This window comes from Orbicella franksi, chromosome 10 (assembly GCF_964199315.1).
Source record: "Orbicella franksi chromosome 10, jaOrbFran1.1, whole genome shotgun sequence".
NCBI classification, from domain to species: domain Eukaryota; kingdom Metazoa; phylum Cnidaria; class Anthozoa; order Scleractinia; family Merulinidae; genus Orbicella; species Orbicella franksi.
This window is the reverse complement of record NC_138154.1, coordinates 22,472,936-22,494,019: the sequence shown is the minus strand read 5'-3', so window position 1 is coordinate 22,494,019 and position 21,084 is coordinate 22,472,936. Positions and strand designations below refer to the sequence as shown.

The window sequence follows — 21,084 nt, the reverse complement described above, 5'->3', positions numbered from 1 at the left end:
GCCTGGTCTCTAACACTTGAAACGCCTGGTTGATTTCAGCTTTAAAACGCAGTTAGCGACCACCAGCCCACGTTTTCTCGAAATATTTCTGAAAGGAAACACAAATTATCCCTCGAACGTCTCAGTCAGAGAAATTTTTGCTCATCAGATCGGTTGTGCACCACGGTATTTATTATCTTGCAATTCATTGACCTATTTGTTACTAGTAAATGAACCTTAGCTTGTGTTGTGTATGTAGAAATTATATGTAGTTTCTTTAATTTGATTAACAATAATCATAACGGCTTGTCGTGTATTTAATGCAGTAATACAGAATTTCATACCGTAATCCCATTATAATTCCACACACATACCAACATTGAAAGCCTGAAAATATATAATATAATATATAATAATATTTATGTTTTTTTTGTTTCTGCATTTAACGTTTGTTTCAGATTTGTTGCTTAAAAGCAGTAAAAACTCTAGAACAATATGAAATAACTATATGACAATATTGAAATGACAGTAGATGTCAGACATGTACTCAGAGTCCAATTTTCCTTGGAATGTTACTCGAGCCATGTATGGCAAAAAAATATTAAATTAATAGTAAACTTGTTGCAAAATCAATATAGTTCGCACTGTGCCGTTCAGTACTTACATGTACATGTACATACATATATCTGTGGTGGGGATCAAGTTGATAAAAATCCTACGGAAATGAGCTGATTGATCAAATATTTATGCAAAGCACGATGCCCAGTATTGTGATAGCTCACTGAAATTAAATGTGTGAAACGCAAGACTAGTTTCACCTCATGCCAATAATGATTTCACATGCTTATCCCTCTTCTATTTTACAGAACATCAAAAACATGGTCTAATATTATTATTAATACAAGCTGCTGGAATAGTCTTGAATGACTGCTCTGTCCTTTTTTTGCTAATAACAAAATGATTTCAGTTGAAAGAGACCTGGCATGTTCCATATGGGTCGTCCAGAAACAGTTAGAATCAGCTTTTAAAATTTCACTAGTCTGACCTGTAATGATTTCATATATTTTCTAGTGTGAAAATGTTTCCTGCAGTAAATGCTCTAAATAATGACATCATCTTCTCTACTTAGCACAGCATCAAACAAACAATTTTGCCAAGGGACCTGCAGATCCAGGTTTTCATTATCCCTGGTGATCTTTTTCATTTTGATCAAAGTAAATTATGATGATGTTCTTCACAATGAGGAAGCTAAAGACCTGTGGATAACATAAGCCAATATCATAAGCCAATATGGCAGTAGCCTGCTAGAAGGCTAGTGTCAGGTTGCACAGTTATCTCTAGCTGTTCAAATCATCATGAAAACATGTACAGCCTGCTACTGATCATATCACAAGGGCCATTTTAGAGATGAAAACTTAGGTCAAAAGGTTTCTAAAAGCACTCTTCTATCTTTGTACTACACTAACCACATGTCCTGCATTTTTCATGGGGCAGTGCATTTGGTTCATGTTAGAAGGAGTATTCCTTTCCAACATTGTTGTCTTTCTGTTGTTAAAGGATTTTGTGTTTGCAAACATGTGTTGTAAATATCAGAATAGTACTGGAAATGGGTCATGAAATAGGGTTTTACACATAATGCTCAAATTTGTTGTCATTATGCAAATGCTTGATGATCAAAAAATCTCACTATATATTATGCTCAAAAGACATTGGCCAGTTTTTGTCACTGTTATTCCCGCGTAATGCTAGATTCTTTTGCCTCGCTATTATGCTCAAAATAATGCCAGCACAATGTGTAAAACCATATAATGACCACTAATGGGGGTGAGGGAAAGATGGAGTGGTCATCAGTGGAAGTTGTGGCACTTCCACAATAAACAAACTAAAAATTTGTTTTACACTGACAAGAATATGGCTTCGTCTCTGCTCATGGGCAACACAAAATATAACCAGTATTGGGTCAGGTGTTGCAAGAAGATCGATTCTTTGATCACTGGACCCGTTACCCATCAGAAAAGAGGGCTGTGCAAGGCTACCACAGCTGCGTTCACCAGAGTAATAACACCACATGTATCAGTGCAACTTTGCAGGGAATAGTTACGGCATTGCCAGTCACATTCATGACCCTGCCAATTAGTCGCACTGGGAGAGTGGGCAAGCACCAAATGACTCTTTTTGTGCGTTCCAACTTGTGGAATGTACCGTGCAAAATCATTGACGACATCAATGATGTCTGGGGAAGGTTGCCAAGCCAGCATCTTACAGTATATGATCTTCATGAAAGGTCGCAGCTCAACATCTACCAGTACCCAATGATTACCACCATTTTGAGGGTTGCCAATGAAAGTTTTGCCATTCCTTTGTCCCACATTCAGAGTGAAAACCAGCCTTTTTAATGGTCCAGGGTTAAGTAACTTAGCTTTCCTCATCATCTCATTGTAGATATTAACAACGACATTGGGCATAGTAGCATGGTATCGTTTTGCATGTCATTAAGCTGTTTTAAAACCCATGTGACGTGATCAGTATAGACCCAGCCTTGCATTCCCGATGCAGCAAGACAGGCAAGCTCATCTGCAGTCAATCCTGTTAATTAGTAACAACATGATATACTTTTCATCAGGCTTTATTAAATATTTTCTAAGGGAGTGGGGTAATAGACCTAAAAAAGTGGAGTTGGAGTAGGCTGCTAGCAGACAAAGATGTATATAAGATTATAAAGTTCTAAGCGTCACTGGTTTCTAATTCAACAAAACTGTGATACTGTATTGGAGATGGCATCCCCCAAACCCCCCCCCCCCCCCAACCCCCTTTCCACCCTTCGACACCATGTCTAAAACCCTAATCGCATTTTTTCAGCTACAAAATAAGCATATCCCATTTTCTATTTTACATCATTTTACTTTTTCGGGCCCGTGCACGCATTTTCGTTTTGTTTATCTTCAAAATTACATAAACTTTATTGCATATTTTAGCCGGTTCCAGTACTAGTTCAGGATATACCTGGAAAAATAAGCCTACACATCACGACATCACTCCACATGAAGTCATTTCTTAATTTTTCTTTTAAAAAAACTTACCATAACTTGGTAGCATATCGTCAGTAGGATTGTCCCAGATCATGGCTTTGAATTTGTCGATCGATTTCTCGCCGAGTTTTGGGCTGGCGAAAAGCTTTCGAAAACCACCTCATCTCAGTATTGTAAGCACTGGGTTTGCCCTGTCGACGGCTCAACTTTGCAAGGATCATTCTATACATAAATATTGAACAATGCTTGGAGCAATTCAAGTGAAAAATTTTATTCAGGATTTACTTTACCCGCTAAAAATGATAAAATTAACCAGGCCTACTAATGTTAAAGACCAGGTTCCCGCTGTCTTGTTATATTTTGGTCCATAATACATTTCGACCTCGATATTCTTTCGTTTCCAAAGCATTTTGGGGTTGGGAGACGCGCTGTCCCTAATGGCATGTGGTCGACAGAGACATGCACCCTCGGTCTCTAGCAGAAGAATGCCATTTTTCTTGGCGGGATTTTTAAAGAAAAGAAAACGCATTTCTATTTGTTATGTCGACAAATGATAGCGGAGGTTGATCTAATGTTTTTAAGATAGGGTTGCACTGAAGGAATTAAAAAGAAAGCAAGAATTAACAGGCAAAGAAGTAGCGAAGAAGATCGCGAAAAAGAGCGGGCCAGCGCTGGGGAAGGAGGCGAAACAGTACTGAACAATGGCGTGAATTATAGCGAGTCAAGGGCTAGAGAAAGGAAGTGAAATAATACCGAACAATGCCGTTAACCAAAGCTAACGAGGGCCATAGATAGGATGTGAAAGTACTCAGAAGACTGCAGTGCCAAGTTTTTTAAAATTCGCGCGTTGTGACGCTGTGCAGCCGTGCAAGAAGAGTCACATGATTTGGTCAGGTGATGAACAAGAGAAATCAAACATGTCCGAGTGTGACAGAACAGTAAACACAGCGGGAAAAAGTGGTTGATTCGTTGATCTGTCAAAAAGATTAGTTCAGTTCAGTCTTCACAACTTTTGCTGCAAGTTTCTGCCTGGAAGATTTACACTGGCCGAACTGATGTTGCTAACTTGCGGTAAGTGACTTTTGTTGTTGCGTTTGCTATGAAAATTAACAAGTTGCCTCAGCGATATAAGCTTATTTTCAATTGGAATCCTTTGAAAGTCTTCCTTATTTGAAGCCATGTTGTGAGACAATTTATAAATTGCATCGTTTTAATTTCTCTCATCTCTAAACAATAGCAAGTGAATCGCTTTGTGGAGGTTGTTGTAAGTTGTAAACAAATTAAGCTTTCTGTCGATTTTCGTCGTCAACCTAAGCTTATAACCTCACGTCTAAAAATAAGCTTAACCAAAACCGTATTTGTAAACACGGCCGGGCGAGTTTTGAAGTTTTCTCTGTGTTAGTTGGCACAGCCGCCTCGTAGACAGCTAGAATTTCTTCTTCTGTTGTTGAAAACCAAGAAAGGTGTACAAACAGGATTTGCTAAATTTACTTTCAATGTTCCTATGGGAAGATTTGCATATTGTGATTACAAAGTATGCAGATTTCCTCGTTTTGTTAGTTCAGTTTATTCGGTTTGGCGAAATGCTTGGGTGAATTCCCAGGTTAATTTGGCTGAAGACTGGCAAAGCTACCGCCGATAAAATGACTGCAAAGCTAAATTAAGCCTTCGGCAAAAATGCACACTGTAATATTCAAATTTAAGCGTGAATAATTATTAAACTTTTAACACTGCAAGGTTAAACGATTTTCTTTATCCTCTCTTTCATTCGGTTACCTTTCAATGAGAAGGATTTGCTTTTGATACTCAGATGAAGTGATATGCATAATTATTGTGTTTATAATGTAGATATCCTCGTTTTATTTTGTTGTCTGTCCAATTAGTTCGGTTTGGTGAAATGCTTATATAGTCCAAATGTCGAGTAGACGATTGTGCATGTAAATCCTGTGTGCAAATAAAGCTCTACTTTCATTTTGATTTACTATTTCATTTTATTAGTGCCACTGCTTTTGGTTGGGGTACATGGGTTATTCCCCAAATATGCAGTATTTACACTTAATATGGAAATGTCCCTCAAAAGTGAGATAGTACTAATGGAAAAAAAAAAATGCGAAGAGCTTTACTCGGTAAATTGAACAGTGTAAATGACATTTACATACTTAGAAAAAATTTAGGGAGTAGAAGTTCTTGCCCTGACTATTTCTCGGTAATAGAAATAAGTTTTACATACATACATACATACATACACAATTTAGTTGGTGAGAGCGCTCTCCTCTCTCCACACACACACTCTGTCTCTCTGCTCTTTTCTTCACACTAATTTTGTTATTAACTACATGGTAACTCATTAACCGAATGTCACTCACTGTTTTCTTTGTTGTGCATGCATACCTTTTTTGCTCGTCAAAGAAAGTTTCAGTTTCTTCCTGGCTGTTTCCTTTGTCCTGTCCAGTACCAATTCCTTTGTAATATAATTTTGTGAATTCTCTATTCTCCTTAAATTTTATCTTGTCAGGGTGATAGAATGCACTCTCAGAGTGTTCAATCATTGTTTTCAGTCGCTACAATTTTCAGGAAAAAAGCAATAGTTTTCTTAATTTCCTTTTACTTTGTGTTAGGACCTTTTAGCATGCTCGTAATTGACCCATGGGCATAATTTTGAATAAAGTAAAGAATTAGATCTGTTTTAGTGTTAAGTATTTTTAAATTATTATGAATTACATGTAGGCATTTCTTTTTAGTTTTTAGTTTTTATTTTAGTCACATGTGATGTTTTATGATTTTACCGACGTATACCATGTAAATGTAAATAATACACTAGAATTAGCCAATCAGAGTGTGCATTATATCAGCTTTAAACACAAACCATATGTAATAAATGTATGTAAATGATATTTTTATGACAGAGAACTGGACAGGGCAAGAACTTCTCTTTCTTTTGTAAATTTATATATTCATTCCTCTCATTGCTGTCAAAATGTCTTAGGAACCTTCATTTTTGATAGTCCATTATTTTCCACCATACCTAGCACAGAAGCTCACAAAATCCTAACTAATAACCAACATGTGTGTATCTCTGGCCTTTGCTGTGTACTACGTGTATATTCTGTTATCCTGTCTTACCTGCTAGAAACAATTTTGACAGAGCTGTTTCAACAGTTTCACTTAAATTAATTCCCAGTAACAGCGCTACATGTGGCAGTGTTATTGGGTATGAACTTTATGGAGGGTTTAAATTTTTATTTTTTTATGATTACAGGAGACAACAAAATATACATGTGTATACATAACCTGATGTTGGTGTTGGTTACAAACCGTAGTTCATAATAGTCATCCTATTACAGGTAAGGGGGAAAAGTTCAGAAAGTTTAGAACATCTCTTCCCCCAGCACACCTTCTGTCTACAGGTGCAATTATTGAGAGGTTATATATAATTATATACGAAGAGTAATGTAAAGTTATAAACTTAACATTAAAATCTGACATTTGAACGCCTCCTTTGCTAAAATTAGTCACGATTTAATTGTTATCACTCCCTGTGAATTCATAAAGATTTCAGAGGCAAATTATCACCTAATGTGGAAGTCCTGTCTTCAAGTTAGGGAAAATGACATAAAAAAAGTTACAGTGAAAGTAAAGAGAATTGTGAATGTTGATGTGGTGTACTTTGTACATCATGTAAAGGTATTTGGTGAGTGCCAAAGGCATAACATTTCATGCATTGCTTTTTCAGGACAAATTATATAACAGTGATGTTTTAAGGTGTGATCACAAAAATAGTGAGTACAATGTCCAGGCAGTACCAGTTTATGGAAGGCATATGCAGACAGTAAGAGGAACTGTAAGCATTACCGGGTAAGTTTGTTTTATGCTTTTGACTTCTTGTACTTGGATTTTTTGTCATTTCATCACAAGAATAGGTGATGAAAGATGCAATAGTTGTTGCAGTTTATTTTTGAAGGCAAACTTATAAGTCTGCCTATGCTGGATAACAGCCATGCATAAACTGAATGTAAAGCAAACACTCTGTTAAAGGTGGGGCAACCCTAAAACCCAGAAACTGGAAGCCGGAATCCAGAATGAAAAACTGGAATCCAGTAACCGGAAACCAGAATCCACAAATCAAAGAAAACAAGTTCTTCAAATACTCGAAAATTGTTTTGCTTAGGTTTTTGCCTGTAAAAAATAAGCGGCCAAGTAAAAAGGACCTCAAACTGACACAAAAATTCCCCATCTGTCGAAATTCGTGCAACCGTTATTTCTAGTGAGGGCTATAATTATGAGAATCTTAGTAAAGTGCGTCATAATTTAATTCCGAGCATCCTGAGAGCGTCTAAAATAAGCTTGCTGGCAATTAACTGCACGGCCATGGGCCGAGCGCGGTTCGTGTTCTACCAGTGTTTTTTTTTTTTTTTTTTTTTTTGTGGTCGGTGACCAGACCCAAACTTCCTCTCAGCCAAATTTGAATCACGCAACCTGTGATGTTTATTTGCCATAAGCTGTTGAAACGTTAATACAAGGACAATGTTACGGATATTGTTTTCTTTATTTGTGTATAATACATATTTTCTTCTGGTTTTATCGAAGCGTTGGATTCAAAGGGAAATAATAAATACGCTAAAAACGCTAAAAAAGGGTATTACATCAGCCATGGAATGCGCTGACATTGCAGCTTTCATTTTCGCTACATGGCAAATGCACTGTAAGATCATGTTTACTTTGCAAGTTTATTTTGCCAGAAGCGATGATCATTAATTTATGTGCAATTTTGTGAGTATTTCTTGTGGGTTTCGGCAAATGAAGCGAATTCTTTGGCTGTTTCATCGCAGCGAGTTAAGAGATTTGAAGAAAAATTAAGTATTTGCCGAGGTAAACAAGAGCTTGCCAGAACTTGCAATGTTTAAGTCAGTGCTAGGAGAAAAAACACAACCGTTCCAAAATTAGCTGTGGATAACGTAAACCCCCCTGATTGTGTGACTTGCGTGACCACTTCAAAGCGCAAGCAAATTAAATTTTGACGTTTCAGGAAGAAAGCTGTTTATTAAAAGCATTATTAATAGCATGACACTCGTTTCCTTTTGTATCATTCATGGGCATGTCCCGAGCAAACTTCCAGATTAAGACCATTACATCATCATAGATTTTGCAAAGGCTAAGACTGATGGTGCAATAAGATATGACACAGTTTGTGTTGATCAAGTGATGTGTACAGTAATCAATGAATCATCAAGGACTGCTCTGGAATGTGCACTGCGTTGTGACTGTAGTATTAACAAAACAGTTAAATTTTAAAAGCGCGGTTATAAGATTTAAAAGATCTTCTTGCCATTTTGTTTAATAAGTGATCTGCAGTTTACCGGAGGTATAAATTTACCCTTTATGTCTAGTAGATACTGAACAAGATAGAAAATGTCATAGAGAACAGGATGTCTGTCAGTGGCAGCCCCCTGTACATTGACGGTCACGCCCCCCACTTTCGAAGTTCAAAGGCTAACCTGGCTCATCTTAATATAATATTTGATTTGTCCAACAGATACTAAACTAGTTCGGGATCAACACTATTTCCACACTGATACTGTGACAAATCAACATTTCATATTCTTGGCGGCCATCATATTAAAACAATTTATAGAAGTGTTGCACACTTACCTCTGTCTGCTTCTCACTTGCTAACAGATCGGACCACATGTTGTTAAAAGATGCTTTAAGACTGCCAGAAACTCACCAAAATAGCTTGTTGTTATTGTGCTACTCACCAGTCTTCTCATAGCAATTTGATCTAGACAAGAACTGCACTCTCACCAGAGCCAGATTGAACAAAAGATGAGTAACTAAGCCTTTGAGCAGGCTCTTGTGTTTGGGCCGGGGGCATGAGCGGTAAAGCTGCATGAAGGCACTCGCTGACATGCCAATGCAGAAAAACACTAGACACTTATTTAGACTGCTCAGGCACTAGAGACAGATAGTAGAGCCTGCTCGCAGGCTATGAGTAACTCTATCCGCCTGAAAAATCACTAACCCTGACTGGAAAGTGATTACCCAATGGATAGCTTTATCCAGCTTTTGAACAATTGGGCCAGATGTATAGCTAAGGGTTGTTCAGAACTAGTCAAAAATTTTTTACCAATTACAGTTTGTAGCTGAAGTAAAGCCAAGAAAGTAAATAACAGCAAAATAGTTTTTCCCCATATTTATTTATTAGACATTGCTGAAGTGAATTATTTCTATCATCATTCGTAATATCTGGATTCAGGATTCTAGTTTCCAGTTCCGGATTCCGGTTTCTGGAATCAGTTTTTTAGGGTTGTCCTTAATGATGTATGTGCATGTTAATCTTGAATAATCTGAAATTTCAGAGGTTAAGAATATCATATCATATCTGTGATGGTTCTGTATCTGTTGGTGTGCAACGATCTTCACCAATATTTCAACGTAATGATGTACAGTGTATATTAATTAACCAAATTATGCTGTTTTTAGTTGACCAATGCTACTATTGTAATGTGATGTTGAAGCCCACAAATTGACAAACATGCCCAGTGTCAACTTGTCAAATATATGAAGTGGCCTGACAGTCTAGATTACAAAATTTTCTGAAAGTTGGAATTACCAGGTAAGATATTTCTTAAACATTATTTTGTAATTAATGATTTCTCAGACATTGTTTTCTTCAAGAAAAGATTCATACCCCACATGGAGGTTTTTTCTCTATTAGAGCTCTATCTTCCTGATACTTTAATTTGGAATTTTTGAAGACTGGCCATGAATGGGTGTTGGGTGTGAATGTCTTCTGGTACTGCACATTCAGATTTACATGTAGTAAACAAGAACATCAGTATTTATCCTGACAAACTCTGATTTTCTTTTGGAAGCTGAACTCATATGCAGTTGTACAGTTATATGTACAACCAAACAGCCTGGATGGCCCTTTGATTGGGACTGGGCACATTGTTGTAACTTGCAATGTTCCAGTTTCTTGTTTAAAGCAAACTGCATTTGATCTCAAAAGCAAGTCGCCAAGTTCATTTCAGTTAGTAAGTTTTCTTTGCATCTCAGGGCAGAGCCTGCCACTGTGAAAGTTGGGGTACCAGCCCGGGGAATTACTTTGGGAATTTCTGGGTGGGGATGTGCCGCTTGGACCCTGGAACCCTTAGCCTATACTAGAGCTAGTTCAGCTGAATTTTGCTACCCTATACTAGAGTAAACTCCCCAAATCGTCCCATCTATCGACACTGTTGAGGCTGATTTGCCTAAATTTAAACTTGCTGATTTGATTTTTTTATATTTTTGAGTGGCAATTCCTGATTTCCTTAGTCTAACTAAAATCTTCAACCAACTAGTCAATTTTGTGAAAATGATATCCTACTCTAGACCCAAACGCTCTGATTTATATACCCTATCCTAGAGTAAACTGCTTGAAAACCATACCCTTCACAGCGGCACATACCTATATAGCCCATATATGGCAGTGCCCCCCCGGGGGTACCAGCCCCTAGTATTTGATTCACTAACACTCAGTAAACAACTAACAATGAAGTACACTGTATATCAAAGAAAGGAATGTCATCTGTTTGTGTGTAAAGATTATAATAAATTATAATCGATATGTTTTTATCTGAATAACAGTGGTGTTCAAGTAGCAGCTACAGTATGATTACATGTCTGTTCCTGTCATTCAATATATGAACAGTTTACACATGGGCAGCCTGTATTAAGACATCAAAGATTTTCAAAGCAACCATGGCCTGGTGAGATATTTCTGAAGAAATATAAATTTAAAGTCCTTATGATTGCTTATAGGCATTGATTTTTATTGTAAACAATATCTTACTGAGTGTATTTTTCTTGTGTACTAATTGTTGTAGAACACAGAAATCACTATAAGTATGACAGAGATATTAAAGTGTGAAAAGTTCTATAAACAAATGCATGCAGGAACAAATTAATTTATGATGGATGCAGCTTCTGAGAGATCCCCAATGTTAATGGAACATACGCCGTACATACATGCAAAAGAGTTCAATAATTTATTACTTAAGATTGCAATGATTTGTTTGGTTTCTCTGTATTTACAGACAACTTGATGGGATTATAATTTCTGCACCAAGGTCATTGAATAAACTGGCTTAGAAGTTGAGTTCTGCAACCCATCCTGTGTGTTGTAATATCATGGCTGCAACATTGTGACAGATACACTGTATTACATTATTAAGAAACACATATATTAACTAATTATTTAAGGTGCCTGTTAAATTAATCAGTTTTTCTTAGAGATAATTTACTCATGGTTTATTTAAATAATTGCTTTTTTTGGCTTTAAAGTGATATTTATCGTGTTTGTAAATCAATTTTGTGATAATCTGCATTGGACATGGCATAAATTAATATTTTGCCAACACGAAATGGAGACAGACAGCCTTGCCATTCGCAACGTCCAATAAGGCTAATTTGTTCTCTACTGTTGTACAAATAGTGTTCTCTTGTTTATAAATTATTTCAATCTGTTGTTTAAATGATTGCCTCGTAATCCCTATGTCCAGTTTGGTGCATGTAGGATATTGATGTATTGTTTATCCATTTTGCTGTAAATTATCTTAATTGATGTGTCAATCAAAACATATCTTGGATATGCTGGGCTCTTCTGACAAATGTACCCATGCCTGATAACCTTTGAGTGCATTTGGTTGTGTAGTGCAGACAAAATACATGTACATAATATAACTTACTCTTAGCTTGCTTATAATTCTTGGTATAATTTAATCATAGCAAAATTAATTAATGGAACCCAATAACAGCTCCTGTAGTCCACAATCTCAGTCAAGAAGAAGAACAAATCACATGGAAATTGAATAATAAAATTATTATTAGAAGCCTATGCAAGTACTCATGATCACCAAAAAAAAAATATCACAATTACCATTCATGCGAGAGTGATTTTGCTTATTGCAAACCCTTTCAGCTGGAGGAGACTCCAGACAAAAGTGAAGATGGCTAAATGTATCTTTGGGGACAAGTTAGAAAACAAAACTTTCCAACTTTTCACATATGTATACTATTTTGGTATTTTTGCGAGATTTCATTTGGTAGAGATCTAGGGACTGAGTATTGTAACCGCTGCATTTCAATCAGTCCCCACAGCAAAAAAATGTTTAAACTTCTTTTGTGTGGGAGTCCCCATGTTAACTAAGAAAGAATATAATGATTAATAACAATGTCTTGTCTTTCTGAATAAGGTAGGAAAGAGCAGGAAATGCCACCAAAAAGCACAGAAGACAGTTCTGTTATGTGATCAAGATTTTTAGTGGCTTCTCAGAAATCCTTGAAATCATGGCTCTATATTTCACAATCACACCATCTTACACCTCGATCTGCTGATGTGATCCTATTTCCAGCTGAAACTATTAAATAGTTCGCAATTTACCTCACATACATGTTTGATTATTTTCATTAGTAACAGCATTCCGAAAAAATACTGAGGAGTTCCGCTTTTAGGCTCGGCTAAATCTATATATTAACGCCTAGACGTCTTTGTTGATGTTTACCAGAGAGGGATCATCTTGCAATAACAATAGGCGTTTGACAGGTGATATACAGCAGGCCAAATCTTTACGCGGGACGCGGCGGGAATTCACTGTATCTTCCGGTCGGATACAAATCACAATTACCAGAGGTTAGTTGATTCAAAATTCTCGTTCCACGTATACAGATTTTGTCCCAATTTCAAACGTTGCTAATTTACAGTGCAGCTCAGATATAAGCGAACTACGCATACGCGTATCATACGAGCGTATTTTGCGTATACGCGTATGTCAATACGCGCACATATACGCGTATATACGCACATATATACGCGTATATACGCGCGTATATGTCTCTTTGTTATGCATTCCCACAAGTTTCTTTATGTGAAGCATTGTTAGTCAAACAAAGGACATTATATTTCTTGAGAATGAATGAAAATGGCTTCCAAGCGAAATTTGCATATTGTTAAAACGTCATGCCGATCAGTAAAAGCTATCATATTTCGATCACTTCGCAAATTCACCGACAAACTACCGTTTATCAACACTTGATCTTAAGCTACTAAAAATGGGAAGAAAATTGATACAGTCGCTTGAACTCCCTATTTTAACACGTGAACTTTATGTTCTTACAAGTAAAGATCTGTGTTTCGGCACGTGTCGGCAAGTCGTTTGCGAAATGTTTATTGTCTGAATTAGCGTTCTGAAGATCCTAGTCGAAAAAATGATATCTCCGGTTATATTTGACACAGATCATGCATTCAAATGGTAAAATACTCTTTCCTTGACGAAAAAATTGTTTCTCAAAGTTTCTATGGTGCGCCGCTCACGTTTAGTTATTTTTTCTTCAAGGAAAAGTTCTGTGTTTCGGCACGCGTCGGCAACTTGTTTGCGAAGCGTTTATTGTCTGAAGATCCTCGTTGAAAAAATGATATCTCCGGTTTTATTTGACACAAATCGTTCATTCAAACGGTAAAATGCTCTTCCTTTTACCAAAGAATTGTTTATCAAGGTTTCTATGGCACGCTGCTCAAGTTTAGTTATTTTTACGTGGGGAAAAGGTTCTGTGTTTTCGGCAGGCGTCGTCAGGTCGCTTGCGAGATGTTTATTGTTTGAAGCTTTCCGAAGACCTTGTCGAAAAAATGATATCTCCGGTTATATTTGACACAAACCGTTCCTTCAAACAGTAAAATGCTCTTTCTTTAGTCAAAATAATTGTTTATCAAAGTTTCTATGGCGCGCTGCTCACGTTTAGTTATTTTTTCTTCAAGGAAAAGTTCTGTGTTTCGGCATTCGTCGACAAGTCGATTGCGAGATGTTCATTGTCTGAAGCGTTCCGAAGACGTTGTAGAAAAAATGATATCTCCGGTTCTATTTGACACAAATCGTTCATTCAAACAGTAAAATGCTCTTTCTTTAGCCAAAGAAATGTTTATCAAAGTTTCTGTGGCGCGCTGCTCACGTTTAGTTATTTTTTCCTCAAGTAACAGTTCTGTGTTTCGGCATGCGTCGGCAAGTCGCTTGCGAGATGTTTATTGTCTGAAGCGTTCCGACCTTGTCGAGAAAGTGATATCTCCGGGATCTGACACAAACCGTTCATTCAAATAGTAAATTACTCTTTTCCTGACAAAAGAATTGTTTATCGAAGATTCTATGGTGCGCCGCTCACATTTTGTTATTTTTAATTTTCTTCGAGGAAAAGTTGTGTGTTTCGGCACACGTTTCCAAGTCGCTTGTGTTCAGACTTTGTTTCGAGAAGATGTTATCTTTCGGTTGTGATGTTTGCTCCATGAAGATGGGATTGTTGAAGCGTGTATCCCCGGTTCTATTTGACAAAAAAAAATAGTAAATTTTTGATTTAACGACAAAATACTCTCTCTTTTAATCAATATTCAGTCAGTTAATTTTCAGTCAAGTGCCCAATTGCAAAATGTTGGTTTCAGCTAACATTTTGCTTAGTCTGTAGGCATACGCGCGTATACTGTATACGCGTATTCAAAATAAAGAAAACTCTTTCTCGCTCTGTGGTAAGCCGTCAAGCCCTTGAAAACAACAATGACCTGATAAGAAAAGAAGAAACAATAGGTTAGCTCATACATACTAATCAGGCATACGCGTATATGCTGTATACGCGTATGTGCGTATATGCATACGCGTATGTGCGTATATGCGTACGCGTATACGCGTATTGGGCTGACGCGCATTACGCGTATATTTTGGTTCGGATATATCTGAGCTGCACTGTAATCTCCTTTGCATGCTGACAGTTGGGTTCATCAATATGCCAAAAGCGAGGAGAAAGTCATCGAGAGCGCTGTCCAAGGCAAAACAAACCGAGGTACAACTCCAAAATGACAGGACTTGTCAACGGGTAGTTAAAACAATTAACGTGTAGTAAACTTCAACGTCCAATAACTTTGCACTGAAATAATGTTTTTTTTGTGGAATTTTTTTTAAAAGAAAGCTCTTGAAAAGCTCTTGTTTTTGTCACGATCGATACTTTTTTCGTTGGCTTGTATGCAAAATATTGCCATTACAAGAAATGCACCCTTGGCCTTTGACGTTTACTTTTCACTTGGTCTGTTCTACATGTGGGAGTGGCTGGACGCGATTGATGATGCCCCAAGCACTCCATAATCGTCCTTACCGGCATCAATCAAGCTATCGAAAAAAAAATAATAATAAACGCAACCACGAACATACCAAGAAGTTCTAAACCTACTTGAGCTTGTTATACTGGATGGGAAATATGGACTGCTCATTCGGCCGGATAGTGTCTGCAAAATGCAAAAAGAATTGGCAGTTAGTTTTGGCCCTGAAGTTATCGGCGAAACCGACTCAAAACAATTTGCTTACAATTGCAATTTACAATAACTTCAACAACGCAGCTCAAATGCTATTGTTTAGAGGTTAACGAAATTAAAACAATGACGTTTATCAAATGACCTACAACACGGTTTCAAATCAAGAAGACTTTACAACTCCTTTCGGAGTAATCTCGCAAAAGTATCTAAAACGTTTAGAAAATGCCACAGCAGTTTCTAAACGAAACATCGTTTAAAGGGAGAGTTTCATGGTTCGGCGCATGTCTCTAAAACAAAATACTTTTGTTCTCTTCTTATCAACGTTATCGCTTTAAAACCCCACTCAGATGTAGTTCAGTATTCACATGCTGTAGTTGGTTGTGACAGAATGACAGATGATCAAAATTCTCAGAAGCTTTCAGTGGATTTTACCGACGCTGTCGACCGTTGAATTTAGTTTTGACTCGTACGATTTATTCTACGGTTGATGATTTTACGGCTCTCTGCATGCGAAATTAGGTGACTTGCTTACGATTGGTTCATAAAGAACGAAAAACTGGGCCTGTGCCAAAAAGCGTGCACAGGCGGATAAATAATACAGACATGCGCCGAACCGTGAAACCCTCCCTTTAACGCAATTCGACAATTCGCCTTGGTGTGAATATTCCGGGCAGCGACTTCCAGCAAAAGTTGTAAAGACTGAAGTGCACTAATCTTTCCCAAAAATCAACGAATTTGTACTATTTTTTCTAAGCACAGGAAAATGACACGTTTCGATTTATCTTGTTAATCACCGGATGTATCACGTGACATTCCTTTCGCTGTTGAACATTTTGCGCGCGAATTAATATGCGATAGACTTTTGACAGTCTTCTGAGTCAATTTTTGTGGTTATTTTATCTTACTGGTTTCGTATATACCAAAACGATTATTCCCCTCAGTGTTGGTGGATAGTGGCGAATCAGTTTACCACGGCGCTTCGCGGCTCGGTGAAAATCTACCATCAGCCTCTTCCACTGCAGGAAATAATATTGTTAATAATTATTTGAATGGCGGGTTAACATATGATTGTTCTGGTCTTTGGGTTGTTAAGGTACTGTCTTGCAGTTGCTGCTACAGAGCACGAATTGTCATCACATGACTTTCCGTATTAAGTTACGAAAGAGTGAGAAGAAACGAGAACAGTGCGATGTTGTTTGTAAATTACAATTGAAAATACCATTCAATAGAGACGAAACTTTATCGTCTGGCTCTTGTGTATATTGCCTCCCTCTTACATGGTTAACATAGACTCTCGACCCTTTCAATTTCCATTATTTTTTTTTCCCATAAGATATGCTCTGCACATTAGACGTGCTTGATACCCAAAGCGCTCCCTTCCTTAATTTCCAAAGGACACGCCAGATCGAAACAAACATGATTTGGTGATGACAATTTGCTTACAAATGCAGACAACATCAGTGAGACGGTTATTGAAAGATCTGAGTTTTCTTTTCTTATTCATCGTCACTGAGACAAGAATAAAGTGGTGAACGCTAATAGGTGTGTGCACTTTTGAATTGAGCAGAAACATACTGATCAAAAATCGTCAAATGAGTTTCCAAAGTTACCTTTAACTGGCGTTTGAAGGAGGCCCCGCTTCTGTCAAAAGATCCGTTTCTTGAATGGCTCCACGGACGCTCGACTGGAAAGCAAGATAAAACAGCTCTTCGTTTAGTAGAGCCCGAGCGTACATATCACTGGGAGAATAAAGCACGAGACGAGTGCAAACCTATGATAAAAATAAAACGCTACCTGTGCTTGGACTTCAACCGTTTCAAACAGCATCAGCAGTTATGAGCAGCTCACCGCATATACGGACCAGCATTGGCATTTACTGACCAGTCAGGCATGCTGGATACTGATGGTAAAATGCAAAAAAGAATTAGATCGTTCAGTAGTGTCCTCATGCATCCGCTTGCTAAACAGCACAAAAAAAGTTAAAGCGGTAGAAAGACTGACGGCTTACAGTCACTCCACACCTCCCTGCTGTTGCGCGACCGTTTGAAATATCAACCGTTGCAATACTCTGTTCTAAGAACTTAAGATAACCGTTTTTTTCTAGGAAATGGCGTGACGTTGAATAGCGAAGCGCGCGAATGACTTCATAACTCAGACAAACTCAGACGAACAAAACGAAATAATAGAAGATATGACGCTTTTTCAAGCGCGTAAGCAAGTGTTCCTTAAACAATTTTTAAAAAGAGAATTTGGCGTTCATTTTCCTCCTACTTCTCTCAGAACCCGCTTATGTTGTCTGACTCTCGCAGGGTTCCAATAATTTGGATTCTATTTCTAGACTTTGCGCGTTTCGTTATTGACGTCGAACGCATCTAAGCGTAAAGGTGTGATGAAAAATCATCCCCTTGTCGGTCAGTCAGTTTTCAAAAGGTCGCATGACTTGTGATAAAAAAATTTGAGTATCGTTAGGCGAGCTTTGGCGCTCAAAGTAAGTGGTTTGTCTGCCAATAAATTTAAAATAAAACCAATATGACCGCAGGGCCATAGCTGGCAGAGCGAGAAAATTGCATCGGTTAAAAATTGGAATTTATTTATTTCAAGTTCCGTAGGAGGCTATGCAGTGAAAAATAAATCAAAATAACTGAAAAGGTGCACTTTTTTTCTGATATAGCCTTGGTGAATATTTTAGTATGGCTACGGTCGTGAACCGCGCTATAAACATGATATTTTACCTTGCATAACGCGTGCCAAACTGTTCAAAGAGGGTCTCAGTGAGGCTTGCTGCAAAAACCTCGGTTATGAACGGCTACCAGCTAATTTTTCGGCCATTTCTCAGTTATCAGTTAATTTCCAGCCCATTTGTCAGCTCTCAGTAATTTTTGCAAGACTCAGATCTTAGCTGTCACTCGCAGATCGTTACTCAACGTGTCATTTGTCAGGGGACAGTTTTCAGTTAAACCCCATCTACACTTTAAAAAACTTTAAATGTGCCCAAAAATGATATTTGGTTGTCGTTTTCCGGTATTTTAGACATATTAAGTTTTAAAGAAACATTTTATAGTCATTCAAAGCGCGTAAGTCTCAAGAGGAATCTATTATGTCGACGATTGTTTACTTGAACAAAGAACTGTATGCACAATAAATGTATGGGTCATATCAGAAGGTGATATGCTTCTGGTTATACGGAAATCGTGGCGAAATTGAAACCAATACTTTGAAAATTATCTTCTTTTATCCATTGAAAAGCTTTAATAAAGTTCAAAACCCTACTTGTTGTTCTGTATCATGCCATTTGAGCAATAGCCCTGAAATTGATGAGAAGACGGGCAGTCACGGCTCCATGCGCTCCATGCGCTCCGAAATAATTCTCGTATTCTTACTGTTCAACTTGTGAACTCTTGACTGGCAGATTTATATTCGCATTCCTAACACTCCCGGGGTTTCCAATATGCTCACATATGGATCCCAGAGGCGAATTTCAACCTACAACAGCTCACTACCGTGCAAAGTTGATTTCATCCGAATGAAAGTCAAGAAATATTTTAGTGCCAGGATCAGTCGCTATCCAAACTCCACCTCTTCATTCCAACTTAGCTGCTTAACCATCAGTGGCGACATTTGTCCTAACCCAGGACCTCCAAGAAAGCTCAACTATCAAACCAGCGCCGGTTTGAGCGTCCTTTATTTAAACGCAAGAAGTGTCAAAGCCTTCTTCCCGCTTGATGGTAAACCTTCGTGCAAAATATGCAAATTAACTATTTTACAACAGTTGGTTTACCGCCACTCGTACGATGTTGTGTCCATTTGCGAGACATGGCTCAACGACACAGTGCTATCATCTGAAATACTTACTGGGTATAACATCTATCGTAAGGATAGAACAGGAAAGACCGGAGGTGGAGTGCTGATTGCTGTTAAAATTGACATCCGGTCTAACCGCCGCTTTGACTTAGAGAGAGAACAAATCGAACTTGTAGCCGTTGAGCTGTTTAAGGATAGCTCTAAACCAGTTATCCTTTACACATTTTATCATCCAGATCCTGGTCCTGACGATCTAAATCTGCTGAACCACTCTCTTCAACAAAATTCCGAAATGGCCTGTATGGTCTTAGTTGGCGATTTCAATCTTCCATCAATTAAATGGTCACTGGACGAGTCTACCTCAACTAGCTTAGAAGAGGAAGTTTTTTCTGACCTTATGGAGGATAATTTTCTTCGTCAGTTTATCAAATGTCCAACGCATATTGCTGGAAACAAACTTGATCTGCTTCTATGTAACTTCTCCGAAGTCATAGACCATGTTTCTACAACTTCTCCTTCGCAAAATGAATTTCCCTCTGACCATTATTTGGTGGACTTTTTTATCCGACTGAAATTCAAGCGATCAAAGCGTGTGCGCCGTAAAACGTACGACTACAAAAGGGCAGATTTTGACGATCTGCGAAGTCGCCTACAGCAGCTACCTTCTGACATGTCGCACTCCGACGATGTTGACATCTATTGGTCTCGGTGGAAAGATTTATTTCTAGCAGCAGTTGCTGAATGTGTCCCAATGAAGACCATTAGAGACACCAACTCTCCTCCTTGGATAGACAGGGAAGTTAAGTCTGCATTACGCAGAAAGTACCGTGCCCTGAGGAAATATCGTGAAAACAAAACCGTGGAACGGAAGCTAAAGCTTAGATCTTTAAGTAATGAAATCAAGAAACTTGTTCGACAAAAACATCGCGACTATCTCCTTAAAATTGAAGGCTCTTTAAAGGAAAACCCTAAACTATTCTGGAACTATCATAAAGCTATCCTACATCATCGACCGGGCTCGAATACTGAGATCACCTTTGACGGGAAATCAGCAAAAACTGCAGCCGAAAAGGCTGAGCTTTTTAATGCTTATTTCTGCTCTGTGTTTACATCATCCAAGCAGGACAAAGCACGCAGTTTGCAAATGTATCCCATGAGAATAAATACGGAACTTTCTGAAATCACACTATCTTTCAACGAGGTGAGAGATTGCTTGTTTATTTTGGATCCGTCAAAAGCCACTGGCCCCGATGGAATTCCTGCGCGTATTCTTAAAGAGTGCAGTGAGCAGATCGCGCCAAGTCTTTGTTCCCTATTCAACCATTCTCTGCGTACTGGGCGGTTCCCATCAGAATGGAAGTCAGCTGATGTTACTCCGGTTCATAAAAAAGATCTTTTAGAGCCAGCTGAAAATTACAGACCAATCTCACTTTTACCAATTGTGAGTAAAGTTATGGAACGCTGCGTTTGTAATAGACTTTATTCCCATGTCTCGCAATCAATTACATCCTTACAACACGGATTCATGCGTTCCCGTTCATGCTCTTCGCAACTCTTATCCGTACTTCATTCAATTGGGGAGGCACTCGACAAAAATAAACAGACGGATATTTTGTACCTTGATTTTGCCAAGGCCTTCGACACAGTTGATCACGTCATTCTTATTGAAAAGCTGAAATGGTACGGTGTCACAGGTCAACTGTTAGATTGGTTTTCTGACTACCTAAAGGACAGATCGCAGAGAGTTGTGATTGACGGCACCGCCTCTGAGCGTCTACCGGTCACTTCCGGTGTACCCCAGGGTAGTCTTGTCGGCCCACTCCTCTTTGTGATATTTATCAATGACCTCCCTGATGTCATCCATGAGCAAACCAGCACCGCTCTGTATGCTGATGATACCAAGCTGCACCGTACTATTTTGTCAGTGAAGGACTGTGCTATTCTCCAGCA

The 21,084-nt window shown here is 38.2% G+C and overlaps 1 protein-coding gene and 2 long non-coding RNA genes across 5 annotated transcripts in view; 1 reads left to right on the top strand and 2 right to left on the bottom strand.

Annotated features, from left to right (window-relative positions):
• Positions 1–424: 424 nt before the first annotated feature.
• LOC145500274 (uncharacterized) lies at positions 425–3,294 on the bottom strand. The gene is made up of 2 exons (XR_014051036.1): positions 3,060–3,294; positions 425–2,565 (listed from the first exon to the last, which is right to left on the bottom strand). It is a non-coding gene; the product is annotated as an uncharacterized LOC145500274 (long non-coding RNA).
• Positions 3,295–3,355: 61 nt separating this feature from the next.
• LOC145499689 (uncharacterized) lies at positions 3,356–12,740 on the top strand. 3 transcript variants are annotated; one of them, XR_014050972.1, is made up of 6 exons: positions 3,356–4,079; positions 6,268–6,352; positions 6,742–6,863; positions 9,489–9,621; positions 10,635–10,756; positions 11,084–12,740. It is a non-coding gene; the product is annotated as an uncharacterized LOC145499689 (long non-coding RNA). The 3 variants fall into 3 exon arrangements; XR_014050973.1 differs by lacking the exon at positions 6,268–6,352 and having other exon boundaries at positions 3,358–4,079; XR_014050971.1 differs by lacking the exons at positions 3,356–4,079; positions 6,268–6,352 and having other exon boundaries at positions 6,368–6,863.
• Positions 12,741–14,779: 2,039 nt separating this feature from the next.
• LOC145499962 (uncharacterized) overlaps positions 14,780–21,084 on the bottom strand; it is a 33,591-nt gene continuing 27,286 nt past the window's right edge. The window contains exons 3-4 of the transcript XR_014051012.1: positions 17,128–17,233; positions 14,780–17,017 (exon numbers count right to left, since the gene is read on the bottom strand). The gene's annotated coding sequence lies outside the window, so the exon portion shown is untranslated. The remainder of the gene's footprint in view (positions 17,018–17,127; positions 17,234–21,084) is intronic.